The sequence below is a fragment of the Salmo salar genome, chromosome 16, assembly GCF_965601325.2.
Source record: "Salmo salar chromosome 16, fSalSal1, whole genome shotgun sequence".
NCBI lineage: Eukaryota > Metazoa > Chordata > Actinopteri > Salmoniformes > Salmonidae > Salmo > Salmo salar.
In genome coordinates, this window is record NC_138306.1 from 83,581,399 (window position 1) to 83,595,000 (window position 13,602).

The window sequence follows — 13,602 nt, forward strand, 5'->3', positions numbered from 1 at the left end:
ACAGCCCTATTATAGACAGAGAGAATATTCATCTTTCCACTTCCTCCGTCTATTCTGAACAGTATACTGTAGCACAAGGCCCTCAGGCTCTGCCTGATTGACATATCCAATGGTGAAAAGCATCAAGGTAGCCCACTCAATAGTCTTTAATTCAGATCTACGAATATAATAATTGATCATTGAATCTATTTTGACACAATAACTGTAAAAGATCCTTAATGTAGTTAGACCCATACAGCAGATACATTAGGCTAGTGCAGCAGGAAACGTCTTAGTTTTAAAGGCAAAAGGAAACTAATCTGGCAACATGCCATTTCTGGTCCTCATTCATTCGCAAAGTGGTGGCAAACCTGGCAACCCGCCTGTTTTTTCCTCTCCTGGTTACAGAGGAGCGGAGGGCCCAGAGCCATGGCTGTCACTGTTTTTTATATGCCCCCCTCCTAACAGTACAACCGGGGTCCTGTTCGGTCCAGCAGAATACACAATCACAACTGCTGAGTGTCAAGTCAGCAGAGAGAGGGATTTACAAACTGCCACACGCTACATATTGATGGGAAGCCATGAGTCACACTACAATAGGGAAGAGAATGGGGGGGGGGGGGGTATCCATTTTGTGTAACATTGGGGAGACATTGGAGAATGAGTGGTGAGTAACCTTGTCTGAGACTGAAGACTTGTGGTATCTGTAATGCCTAGGCTTCAGCTCGGAGGGCTAACAGAGTCTTGTGTTCAAACCCCATCATGTCACATATGATTATTTCCTATACAAGATCATGAAACCTGTGGAAGGGGTCATCAAATATGAACAATACAATGGTCAAGCACCAAAACCAGGAACTACAATACCTGACTAACTACTCTAATTTAATTCGGTGAAGGCATTCCTCTGGATCAGAGTGGTAGCCGTGAGTGAAATTCCACTCCGAACTTTGGAGAGCTTTGTATTGGCCTCTTACTCAAGGATTCAGCTCTTTTGTGTTGATCTGCCTTTCTAAAAAGTACCAAGTCGTTGAGAGAGTGAAGCACCTTTCCTTCCTGTCTTTTTAAGCCGCTCTGATCTAGAGAAATCAAAAGATAGATGGAAAAACATAGCACAAGTCAAACAATGCAGATTATTTCACGAGGAATAGTTCATGTGTGAAAGGAAGCGTTTGACTGATGCCTCAAAACCTTGCAGACTTGGCGGCTACTAAGTTAGCACTGAGAGTTAGTTTTCATCTTCTATCAGCATGCTGTGGGTGCCACTCTGTTACTTTGTGATGCATCGCTGGCAAAAAGAATGGCCTTAAATCTGTCCTGCATGGTAAGGGACTTTTGCAGTGGCTGGTACAGTCAAAGCACATATTGTGTCATGAAAGGTGTACCTAAACATGCTTCAGCCCATCTTCAACAAAAATATCATGGATGAAAAGTATTCATACAGGATGCTCGACAGGCTTTGCCCCCTCAATCCACATGGTCTGGATTTTGCCATCTCCAACCATCTTGCCGTCCTGTGTAATCTGGTCGTCCCCTTAACCAAGATGCTGCAAAAACGGACCATTACATAGAGGAACATTAAGTTTGTCATCACATCAGTCCTAGGAAACGCAGTTCAAACACACAACAGCTGTGATCCTCTTCTGTCCTCGGCCGAGGAGCTGGGTTCTCACTATGCTTCTCACTATGACACGCTCCTCTCCTCCAGCCTTGACTCTTTTGCACTTCTGATAACTCAGACTGTGTCTTTCTCCTTCTCTGCTCCCTGGTTTACCTCTGAGCTGCATTCTATGAAGTTCACTGGCCGACAACTGGAGAGGCTCTATAAAAAACCTGGTCACACAGTCCAGTCCACTCAGAGTCCTGGAGGACTAAATGATGCTCTCTCCCAGGCCAAATCAATCTACTACTCCAACCTCATCAATAACGGCCAAGGCAATCCCAGAACCCTTTTCTCCACCATCAACAGACTACTCCGGCCTTTGGATTCCTCCCCCTCACTGGCTATTTACAGCCTTGTAATACATTTCTGGACTTTTTTCAGTCAAAAATTGAATACATCTGCCAGCAGCTTCAGATATCCCCCAGCCTGCACCCAGCCCCAGTTGTGACTAACACTACCCTCCACAGCCTTCTGAAAGGTGCTTTAAATCCCATGTATTACTATTTTATTGTTATTATTTAGGATATGAAAGTGGAAAAGTTTTGGAGCAGTTTGGGGACACATTTAGATCCACATTCGGGTTCTCTTCCCGTTAACGGTTGGGGACTTGGAGACCGTTCTGGATGTTGTAGCGCAGACACTGACCGAAAGAAAAGGAAGAAGGGAAAGTCAATAGAACGGGTTTCTTCTTTAAAACGCTTTTTAAAAAAACAGCTTTCCTCCCAGTATTATCATTAAAAGTTACATGTTTTGTATAACAGCAACGTGTGTGACTGAATAATATCAACACTTTTAATTAAGCTTTTTGCTGACATTTGCTAAATATTTTGTAACATTTCCCATTAATAAAGCATTTGTAATAATAGTAATACAAAAACGTAGTTATAACTGTTAGTAGAATGTCCTATTACTACCAGAGCAAATGTATATTAGGCGACAAAGTATAAAAGCAACCGTTCTGTCAAGTAGCCTTATCAATATCAATTAGAACCGTATCACGCCCTTACATCGAGAGTGACCATTCTATCTAGGGGGGTGCGCATCTCTCACTCTGAATAGAATGAAAACACAATTATATGACTGAAGAAATTAGTTTGAAGAAAAAGGCTCTGGGTGGTTAAAAGTTAGCCTACCCACAATTAAATTGTAACAAACATGTCCTTAATTTGAGATTTAAAACACCCTCAACCGATTCGTAGGTTCAAAACTCCCCTTTTATCAGCTGTAGTGGGATCTCCGCACAACATCACAGCGCCTGCAAAGCCAGCCAGGCAGATAGCCACTTGGTAGGAGAGAGACACGCACCGGACAGTGGATACTCGTATAGGCTACTGTGTATAGGCCAACGCGCTCTGCTTCAGCCTTCGTATGAAACTAACTTTCCCCAGCAACATAAATGCACCAATAAAGAAAGGTAAGGTTTGTAAAAAATAAATGAAAAAAATGGTAGTGAGACAGCAATTGAATTAACTTAGTTTTCTGGAAAGTTTGACTGAAAGGCAATTTGATCATATTTGAGTAACCGTATTTCCATTTCGTAGAAGATGCTTATGTCAAATAATTATTGACTTTGAACAAGCAACTTCATATAAATGGTGTTATCTGAATGACAAATAATATTCGTTATTTGACTATAGGACGCCTTGTGTTGCGTCAATGTACTGTCCCTTCGATAGATTTTTCAGATCAATTCTGTTATGGGATTTTCGGTTGATTCCGAATCGATTTTAGGCTACCTATGTTGGCCCGACAGACAAAAGGCAAGCGGTTGGAATCATACCACCAGAGTAAGACTGTCTGATCATTCTGCGGACTGCTTTAGGGCATTAGATACAGTATAATGCACATCTTTACGACGCAGCCCATGACAGAATTGTCCTTTTCTTTTCTGTTCTAGGCCATATAACATTCATGTTGCCCCAAACTTTGCAACTTTGCTCACAATTTAGGTTAATTATTGCCACTCGTCGATAGAGTGCAGAGTTGAGCAGCTGTTGTCCTTGGGTTTACAGTATTTGTGTTAATACTGTATGTCTAAAGTGTTTTATGCACCATAGACAACGAGAGTTTATCAAGGTGTTTGAAAATAGCACTGTAATGTATTTCTTCCTCACCTAATGGCTTTAATATCACACCTAATGGCTGGTTCATGATGTTGCATGAATACAGCTAGAATGTGTCTAAAGTTGTCTCATTCTCTGTGAATTCTCATCTGGAATGTAATCTGTGATGATATATCATGTATATCTCTCAATGAGTGTATACTGTATTCTTTGGGGCAAAGATCTGGTTTGTGGCACTCTGCCTCTCAATTCAATTCAAAGCCTTTATTGGCATCCATCCATCACTCACTCTCTCTCTCTCTCTCTCTCTCTCTCTCTCTCTCTCTCTCTCTCTCTCTCTCTCTCTCTTTCTCTCTCTCTCTCTCTCTCTCTCTCTCTCAATTATATTCTATTTGCATTATTGGCATGACGTACCAATGTACATACTGCCAAAGCTTACTTTGGAGATGTACAATATTAACATAATTAATAATAATAATCAATATTGTCAACGGAACAACAGTAACAACAATAATCAAGGGTCAAAATAACCATACATGAACAATAACAATAAGCATACAGTAGAGGACATGTGCAGGTTGATTGGTCTGTCAGACACCGTCCCTCATCTTATGGCAGGCAGCAATGTAGTGCGCTGCCAACCCACAGCTCTCTGCGTCCTCTGTTCTATCTGCTCTAAACAGACCTATTGATGATTCAATAGCTTCGCTCATTGATCTCCCTCAGCGCAAGTCCAGTTCACCTTATCAGATCTGTTCACAAAAGATGAAATGACTGCCCCTCACCCTGTCCTACCTGGCTACAAAAGTGGAACATGAGCTTCAGTGATAAGGGCTAGAAAAGGTCAGGGTAGAGAAGCACTTGTGTCCATTGTGAGTTGGCGCACCTTCACAGACAAGAGCAGTACAGCAGTCAACTACAAGACCTGAGGAGAGAGGAGGAAAGAGACATTGATTATATTCCATTCTTAACAACTCTGGTAGCATGTCTGTGTAGAACATGATCAGAGTTGAGAAAGGAAAGTGGAGAGATGAGAGGAGGGAGATGCTTGTTACTGCATGTTAAAACTATTGGCTGGTGGAGTATGCTACAACAGAGATTTAATGGCTTGGACCTGCGGGGCTCAGCTCTGGTCTGCCTGTCGCTCTGCCTGCCTGTCGCCTGCTGCCTGCCTGCCTGCCTGTCTGTCTGTCTGTCTGTCTGTCTGTCTGTCTGTCTGTCTGTCTGTCTGTCTGTCTGTCTGTCTGTCTGTCTGTCTGTCTGTCTGTCTGTCTGTCTGTCTGTCTGTCTGTCTGTCTGTCTGTCTGTCTGTCTGTCTGTCTGTCTGTCTGTCTGCCTGCCTGCCTGCCTGCCTGCGTATTCTTAGGTCTCAGGAGTAGTGTTTCTCTGCTCAATCGCTTCAGCTCTTGTCCCAACAACACAGAAACAAAAATACTACTCCCCAGGCTGTTCAGAAGAGTTCCTCTGATGTATTTGAGTACGGCTTGGTGCCATGACTTATCCATGTGTTTAGTTACATCTGTGTGTTTCTCATCGGAGAACGTCCCCTGTCAACACACACTCGCTCACTTGCTTGCATGCACGCGCCCGCACACCTCCCCACACACACACACACACACACACACACACACACACACACACACACACACACACACACACACACACACACACACACACACACACACACACACACACACACACACACACACACACACACACACACACACACACACCTCAGTGATCTGCTGTAACAGACTAACTGTGACTCCATTGCATTTGGGATTGTGATTCTTGCTCTGTAGGTCTCTGGTGTTTGATGGGAAACGGTCAAATCTAGAGGACAGTTTCCCCTTCCACTACATTAATAATACAGTAAGACTGTTGAATGATTCATTGATAAAATCCCCCATCCCCACAAAACTCAACCTCTGTGACCTCTTTCACTTCCCCATTTAATTCCTAGTAATTTCTCATCTCCCATTTACGTTTAACAGGTTGGATTAAATGTGTATTTAATGTGTATGAACATGTATACAGTAGGATGTTAATTTGAGCCAGTTTACTACAGCAGGAACAGGACATGTGAAATGTGGATTATTATTCATGGACATTTTTGTATGGATTAAAACATTTTTCATCAAGTCAAACATTTCAAAGTGGAATTTACAAACTTCAGAAGCCTTTTCAAACCTCAAATACACTAAAAGTTTAACATTTTCTGCATTGCAGGAAAGTTATCCTGCAACAGGGTGATCAAATTAAGATCCTACATCTGTATGGCAATCACCTGGCCTAGACAAACAACGTTGCTCTCTCTCAGCATCAGGTCTACAGAATACAGCCTTTAATATGCGGCTCAAAGTGGAAGCAGCCATTAAATCATTTTAGTGCTAGACAGACCGCCACAGGCTGATTCTCAAATGGCACCCTATTCCCTTTGTGGTGCACTACTTTAGACAAGGGTCTCTGGCCAGAAGTAGTGCACTGTATAGTGAGTAGGTTAGCCAGAGACCACAGCTCCCCTCTCTCTCTCCACTGCTGTTTTACTGGGATAGCGGGAGGGGGGAGGGAGGGAGGGTCACCTAGCCAGGTGGGCTATGGTGGTCACCTTGCACAGACCATGTCATTCACTAAGAGGGCTCAGATGAGTGCATGTATGCGTGTGTGTGTGTGTGTGCGCGGCTATATTACCAGAGTAACAAGGTAAATGTTGACACTCTCAAGATGTGGGTCAAAGGCCACACAGCCACGCTTGTTGAAGTCAGGTTATCCCAATGTTTGAAGTAAAAGTCAAAGACAATATTTCGGTGTGCGAGGCCCCTGGCTCACAGTGGAGTGCTATGCTGTCGGACAAGGGCCCCATTGATGCCTCTGCAGAGGAAAGTGAGGGGAGGTTTCCCAGGGGAGGTCCCTGGACTGTTGTATCTGAAGGGTCTAGGAAGCTCTGCTGGTCAAACCAACCGTACTGTGATGGCTCAGATATTTTTGTCCATTCCAGTACAGTTCCAGCAACTATGGTAAATGGGTAAGGCTAGCACAGCTCGGTTCAGCTCGGCTCAGTAATGTGTAAAGGGTATAACAGTCAGAGAGAGAGGAAAATGAAGGAAGTCTTTGACTCTGTACAGACTCAATGACCATAGCCTTGCTATTGAGAAAGGCCACCGTAGGCAGACCTGGCTCTCTAGAGAAGACAGGCTATGTGCACACTGCCCACAAAATGAGGTGGAAACTGAGCTGTACTTCCTCCTGCCAAATGTATGACCATATTAGAGACACATATTTCCCTCAGATTACACAGATCCACAAAGAATTTGAAAACAGATCCAATGTTGATAAACTCCCATATTTACTGGGTGAAATACCACAGTGTGCAATAACAGCAGCAATATTTGTGTCCTGTTGCCACAAGAAAAGGGCAACCAGTGAAGAACAAACACCATTGTAAATACAACCTATATTTATGTTTATTAATTTTCCCTTTTGTACTTTAACTATTTGCACATTGTTACAACACTGTTTATAGACATAATATGACATTTGAAATGTACCACGTACCATGCACCAGGCCTCCAATACGTCTGCCCAGTCCAACTCAGCCCATTCCTGCTCCCCGCACTAGCCATGAGGTGCGTGTTCCCAAACTGGCACTTCCAGTACCAGCACCACGCATCAGGCTTCCAGTGCGTAATACCAGTTCCAATCGGCCGGTTCCTGCTTCCCGCATTAGCCCTGAGGTGCATGTCCCCAGGCTGGTACCTCCACTACCAGTCCCACGCATCAGGCTTCCAGTGCGTCAGCCCAGCCTCGAGTGTCCGGAAACAGTGCCCTGTCCAGAGTGTCCGGAAACAGTGCCCCGTCCAGAGTATCCGACGACAGTGCCCCGTCCAGAGTATCCGACGACAGTTCCCCGTCCAGAGTATCCGACGACAGTGCCCCGTCCAGAGTATCCGACGACAGTGCCCCGTCCAGAGTATCCGACGACAGTGCCCCGTCCAGAGTATCCGACGACAGTACCCCGTCCAGAGTATCCGACGACAGTGCCCCGTCCAGAGTATCCGACGACAGTGTCCCGTCCAGAGTATCCGACGACAGTGCCCCGTCCAGAGTATCCAACGACAGTTCCCCGTCCAGAGTATCCGACGACAGTGTCCCGTCCAGAGTATCCGACGACAGTGCCCCGTCCAGAGTATCCGACGAACAGTGCTCCCGTCCAGAGTATCCGACGAACAGTGTCCCCGTCCAGAGTATCCGACGACAGTGTCCCGTCCAGAGTATCCGACGACAGTGCTCCCGTCCAGAGTATCCGACGACAGTGCCCCGTCCAGAGTATTCGGCAACGAGTGCCCCGTCCAGAGTATTCGGCAACAGTGCCCCGTCCAGAGTATCCGACGACAGTGCCCCGTCCAGAGTATCCGACGACAGTGTCCCGTCCAGAGTATCCGACGACAGTGCCCCGTCCAGAGTATCCGACGACAGTGCCCCGTCCAGAGTATCCGACGACAGTGCCCCGTCCAGAGTATCCGACGACAGTGCCCCGTCCAGAGTATTCGGCAACAGTGCCCCGTCCAGAGTATCCGACGACAGTGACCCCGTCCAGAGTATCCGACGACAGTGCCCCGTCCAGAGTATCCGACGACAGTGCCCCGTCCAGAGTATCCGATGACAGTGCCCTGTCCAGAGTATCCGACGACAGTGCCCTGTCCAGAGTATCCGACGACAGTTCCCCGTCATGAGTATTCGGAAACAGTGTTAAGCCCGGAACCGAGTGAGATGGCCTACAGTTCGGAACCAAGGGAGACGGCCCACTGTGCAGAACCGAGTGAGACGGCCCACAGTTCGGAGAGGGGGGAATGGGTTTACAGTCCGGAACCGAGTGAGTCTGCCTGCGATCCGGAACCGAGTGAGTCTGCCTGCGGTCCGGAACCGAGTGAGTCTGCCTGCGGTCCGGAACCGAGTGAGTCTGCATGCGGTCCGGAACCGAGTGAGTCTGCCTGCGATCCGGAACCGAGTGAGTCTGCCTGCGGTCCGGAACCGAGTGAGTCTGCCTGCGGACCGGAACCGAGTGAGTCTGCCTGCGATCCGGAACCGAGTGAGTCTGCCTGCGGTCCGGAACCGAGTGAGTCTGCCTGCGGTCCGGAACCGAGCGAGTCTGACTATAACTCCGAACTGTGTGAGTCTGCCTACAGCTCAGAACTGAGTGAGTCTGCCTACGGCCCGGAACCGAGTGAGTCTGCCTACGGTCCGGAACCAAGCGAGTATGACTACAGTCTGGGTGGCTGTAGACCAGAACCTGAGCCACCTCCAGTATAGGTGGGTTGGGGAGGGGGGGTGTAGCACAGGTGCCGTCGTTGACGGCAGCCACCCTCCCTTCCCTCCCTTTAGTTTAGGGGATTTCTGTTTGTTTTGGGGTATTTTGTTTTTTGTTTGAGGTGCATCCGGGGTCTGCACCTTGGGGGGGGTACTGTCACGTCCTGACCAGTAATAGGGGTTATTTGTTATTGTAGTTTGGTCAGGACGTGGCAGAGGGTATTTGTTTTATGTGGTTCGGGGTGGTGGTTTGTTTAGTAGGGTATTTGATTTATGTATTCCGTTTTTTTGGGGGGCACTGTTCTATGTTAGTGTATTTCTATGTTCTGTCTAGTCTTTTGTATTTCTATGTTTTGTTAATTGTGGTTGGACTCTCAATTGGAGGCAGGTGTTTTCTAGTTGCCTCTGATTGAGAGTCCTATATATAGGTATGTGTTTGTTGAGTGCTTTGTGGGAGATTGTTCTGTGTATAGCCCTGTGCCTTACCAGCCTGTGAATAGTCGTTGTGTTTTCTTTGTGTACGTGTTTATTTTGGTTCTCCTTCTTGTCCGATTATAATAAAGAAGATGAGTGCACATTTCCCCGCTGCATTTTGGTCTAAATCCGACGACAGCCGTTACACTACCTCACTTGCTTTGGTGAAGTTAACATATGTTTCCCATACCAATAAAGCCTTTAAATTGAACATGTAATTAAGATAGGGTTACACCCATCCAGCATGACAGTAGTTGCTTGCTCTTTAGTCAATGGCTCTGATGTCCAAGTGCCAATAACTTGTTCTTCCTAACAGAATGTATCAGATTGGATGTCAGGTCTATTGCCCTCACCCGATGAGTGCTCGATATTTAGATCCATTTACTAAGGAAATGAGGTCATACTTTCTTGTCTCCTTAAATGATTGTTTTGTCTGTAATGGATCCACTTAAGACACCTTAGCTAAGGGTCTTGACTTACTTGAGTTAAAGTTGTTGACCCCGTGAGGAGCGAAGGTATGGAGCTAAGGGTCAGACAGGAAGACTAACGGCTCACTGTCAACCCTGACCTAGCCTTGACTCCTGTGATACTGTATGCATCCTGACCAGCTACTCTCACCCTCTGTCTCTGGTGACAGAGAGAGAGAAAGATTAGTGATGGCAAGACCTGACCTGTTCTGAAGACAATCAACACTTTACAGCTGTAAGTAGGCTTAGCAGGTTTGTGTAGTGCTAGGAATGTGTTTGGAAAATAACAGTATAGGTATCAGGTACCAGAGAGAAAGACTGGAAATGTGTGTGGAATAAGCTGTAGTTTCCAAGTAATGGTAACTAAGTCAAATAAGGCATTATGAAGGGTCATGCATGCTTATAACAACTAATGAAGCGTTATACCTGCTTGTTGGCTTTAAGTGAAGTCCTACTGAGGTAGGATTATATATGTCAAAAAGTCTTACTGAAGTAATAAACATTATCTGACTACTCTATTTACTCCCCCATTTCCACTTCGATTTATCTGCAAGAGTTGTCCTCCTAAGTGTCTGGCTGTGCTACAAACTCTATCTCTCAACCTAAGGTGATGACAACAGCACTGTGAAATCACTTTACACTGCCACTCTGGGGTCGGGCTGAAAGTTTAGCAAAAGCAACAAGCCCCCTCAGTCTCTTGGGGTTGGGGTAGTCTACCGAGCCAAGCTAAGAAAGATGAATGAGCCGCCTCCCGCATCTTTCAAGGTTAGGAGTTCAATCGCTGGAGACTATTTGTCTCTGCTCTGCTGGACATATGGGCCAAGTGGAGGGTTTTTTCAGCTGACGTGATTTATGGTCACCGTGAATTGCTATTATATGTGTTTGAGCAGCAGGTCATTCTACGATGCCCTTGTGTTTTCTTTTTAGATTGGCATTTAATTCCTTGGTTGGGAGACTCAGACTGCAGCCTAAGTGTGTGTGTGTCTTGTAGTACAATGACACATCATAGGGGTTTGTGTCTCAATGTAGACATGTTGTTGTCACTGTCCTACCCTTTGAGACTTCCTGTTAGCCACTTCTAAGCTGGGCTTTGGATGTGCTCTGTCACAGGTGAAAGATTCGACCTTTTACAACTGACACTTTGGCATAATGATAAATTGTAATTTCAAAAAGGTAAACTAATATTTCTCAAAGCTAATCAGATTTGGTATTGTCTTTGTGACGCACGCACGCCTTCATTTACACATTAATGAGGCTTATTCCTGCTCCCTAGAGCGATGGCGTTGATTTCCGGCCCAAATTAAATGTCTACCTTTAGGTAATGGCTTTACAAATGAATTAATCTGGGAAATCAATTTGGAAGTGAAAAAAATCACCGAGATTGCACACCATGTGGAAATAAAACATAAACAATCATGTCTTCCACCAGAATATTTTTGATGATCATCTCCTCTCCTCTCCTATCCTCTCATTTCCTCTCCTCTCCTATCCTTTCTTTACTGTGTTACAATACAGAGGAGAGTACTAGAGCTTTCTTTCTCTCTCTCCCTCTCTCCATCTCTCTCTCTGTCTGGCTTTCTCTCTCTCTCTGTGTTTAGTTGAAACAGCTGATGGATAGTAGGTAGTTCATCTTGTGAACAGATCATCTGTTTTTTTCACCTTCCCTCTGATGTTTGACTGAAGAGAAAATATGTATCTCCATAACTCTTGTCACTCTCTCCATGTTCAGTCTCTCTCTATCTTTCTTTATCTCTCTCCCACTCTCTCCTTTCTCTCTCTCTCCATCTCTCCTCCCAGTAATATGTTGTATTGGTCTGTATTTACAGACTGTTTCTCCTACCCTGCCTCCCAGTGGGGTTCTCTCTGTCTCTCTCTGTCTCTGAAGGTTATGCTGTTGTTAGACACACACACCAGGCCTCCAGACCAAGCTCCCAAACCACCAGAGGACTAGACACACACACCAGGCCTCCAGACCAAGCTCCCAAACCACCAGAGGACTAGACACACACACCAGGCCTCCAGACCAAGCTCCCAAACCACCAGAGGACTAGACACACACACCAGGCCTCCAGACCAAGCTCCCAAACCACCAGAGGACTAGACACACACACCAGGCCTCCAGACCAAGCTCCCAAACCACCAGAGGACTAGACACACACACCAGGCCTCCAGACCAAGCTCCCAAACCACCAGAGGACTAGACACACACACCAGGCCTCCAGACCAAGCTCCCAAACCACCAGAGGACTAGACACACACACCAGGCCTCTAGACCAAGCTCCCAAACCACCAGAGGACTAGACACACACACCAGGCCTCCAGACCAAGCTCCCAAACCACCAGAGGACTAGACACACACACCAGGCCTCCAGACCAAGCTCCCAAACCACCAGAGGACTAGACACACAAACACAAGCACGCACACATAGACACACACACGCATGCGGACACATGCACACACACACTCATACACACATGCCTTAATGCAAACACAAACACACACAAACATTGTGTTTAAACTTCAACTTTATATATAAAGTTTCAACAGAACTTTTTGCGTTGTTTTCATTGTTACCTCTGTCATATTCTCCTCTCTTGCTAGTTTGAAGTTTCCTGACCTTCAACCCCATGGTGTTTCACTCAGAGGGAATCCATACACCATAAGAATGGCTGCAGATGCTATGCCCATCAGACAAGTGACAAAACGGGAGGGCAGGTAGCCTAGTGGTTATAGCCTTGTGGTTAGAGCATTGGACTAGTAACCGAAAGGTTGCAAGTTCGCATCCCCGAGCTGACAAGGTACAAAACTGCCGTTCTGCCCCTGAACAAGGCAGTTAACCCACTGTTCCTAGAACGTCATTGAAAATAAGAATTTGTTCTTAACTGACTTGCCTAGTTAATTAAAAAAACAGCCCTGTAAAAGTGGACAACTTTTTCCAACAATGGACACAAATGGTTAGAAAACATGATACTTTTCTTTGTTGCACACAGATTGACCCACTATCTTTATTCATGTGGTTGTCTTTATGTTCCCTTATAGATTTAACTAAACATTGTCACGCCCTGACCTTAGAGATCCTTATTATTCTCTATGTTTGGTTAGGTCAGGGGGTGACTCGGGTGGGAAAGTCTACGTTTTCTATTTCTTTGTTTTAGGCCGAGTGTGGTTCCCAATCAGAGGCAGCTGTCTATCGTTGTCTCTGATTGGGGATCATATATATACGTTGTCATTTTCCTTTTGGGTTTTGTGGGATCTTGTTTTCTGTTTAGTGTCTGTGCCTGACAGAACTGTGCGCTTTCGTTTACACCTTTTGGTATTTAGTTTAAGTGTTTGGTGAATAAAAGTAATCATGAACACTTTCCACACTGCGCTTTGGTCTACTCTTCCTACCACCAATGAGAATCGTTACAAACATACTGAATTAGAATGATATAAATAATTTAAAACCTCAACGCTATTACTGTAAATATTAGCCTATGTTCCCTTAGGACTTTCAATGTAAACCTAACCAAGCGACACGCATGAATCCACACACACACACACACACACACACACACACACACACACACACACACACACACACACACACACACACACACACACACATGCCTGTATGCACCCCATTGTTTGTTTGGGTATTATTTTCCC

General features: G+C 45.6%; 1 protein-coding gene across 1 annotated transcript in view; it reads left to right on the plus strand.

Moving 5' to 3' along the window:
* Positions 1-2,904: 2,904 nt before the first annotated feature.
* The window catches only part of LOC106573968 (semaphorin-5B), a 95,119-nt gene continuing 84,421 nt past the window's right edge, over positions 2,905-13,602 (plus strand). The window contains exon 1 of the mRNA XM_082963048.1: positions 2,905-3,056. The gene's annotated coding sequence lies outside the window, so the exon portion shown is untranslated. The remainder of the gene's footprint in view (positions 3,057-13,602) is intronic.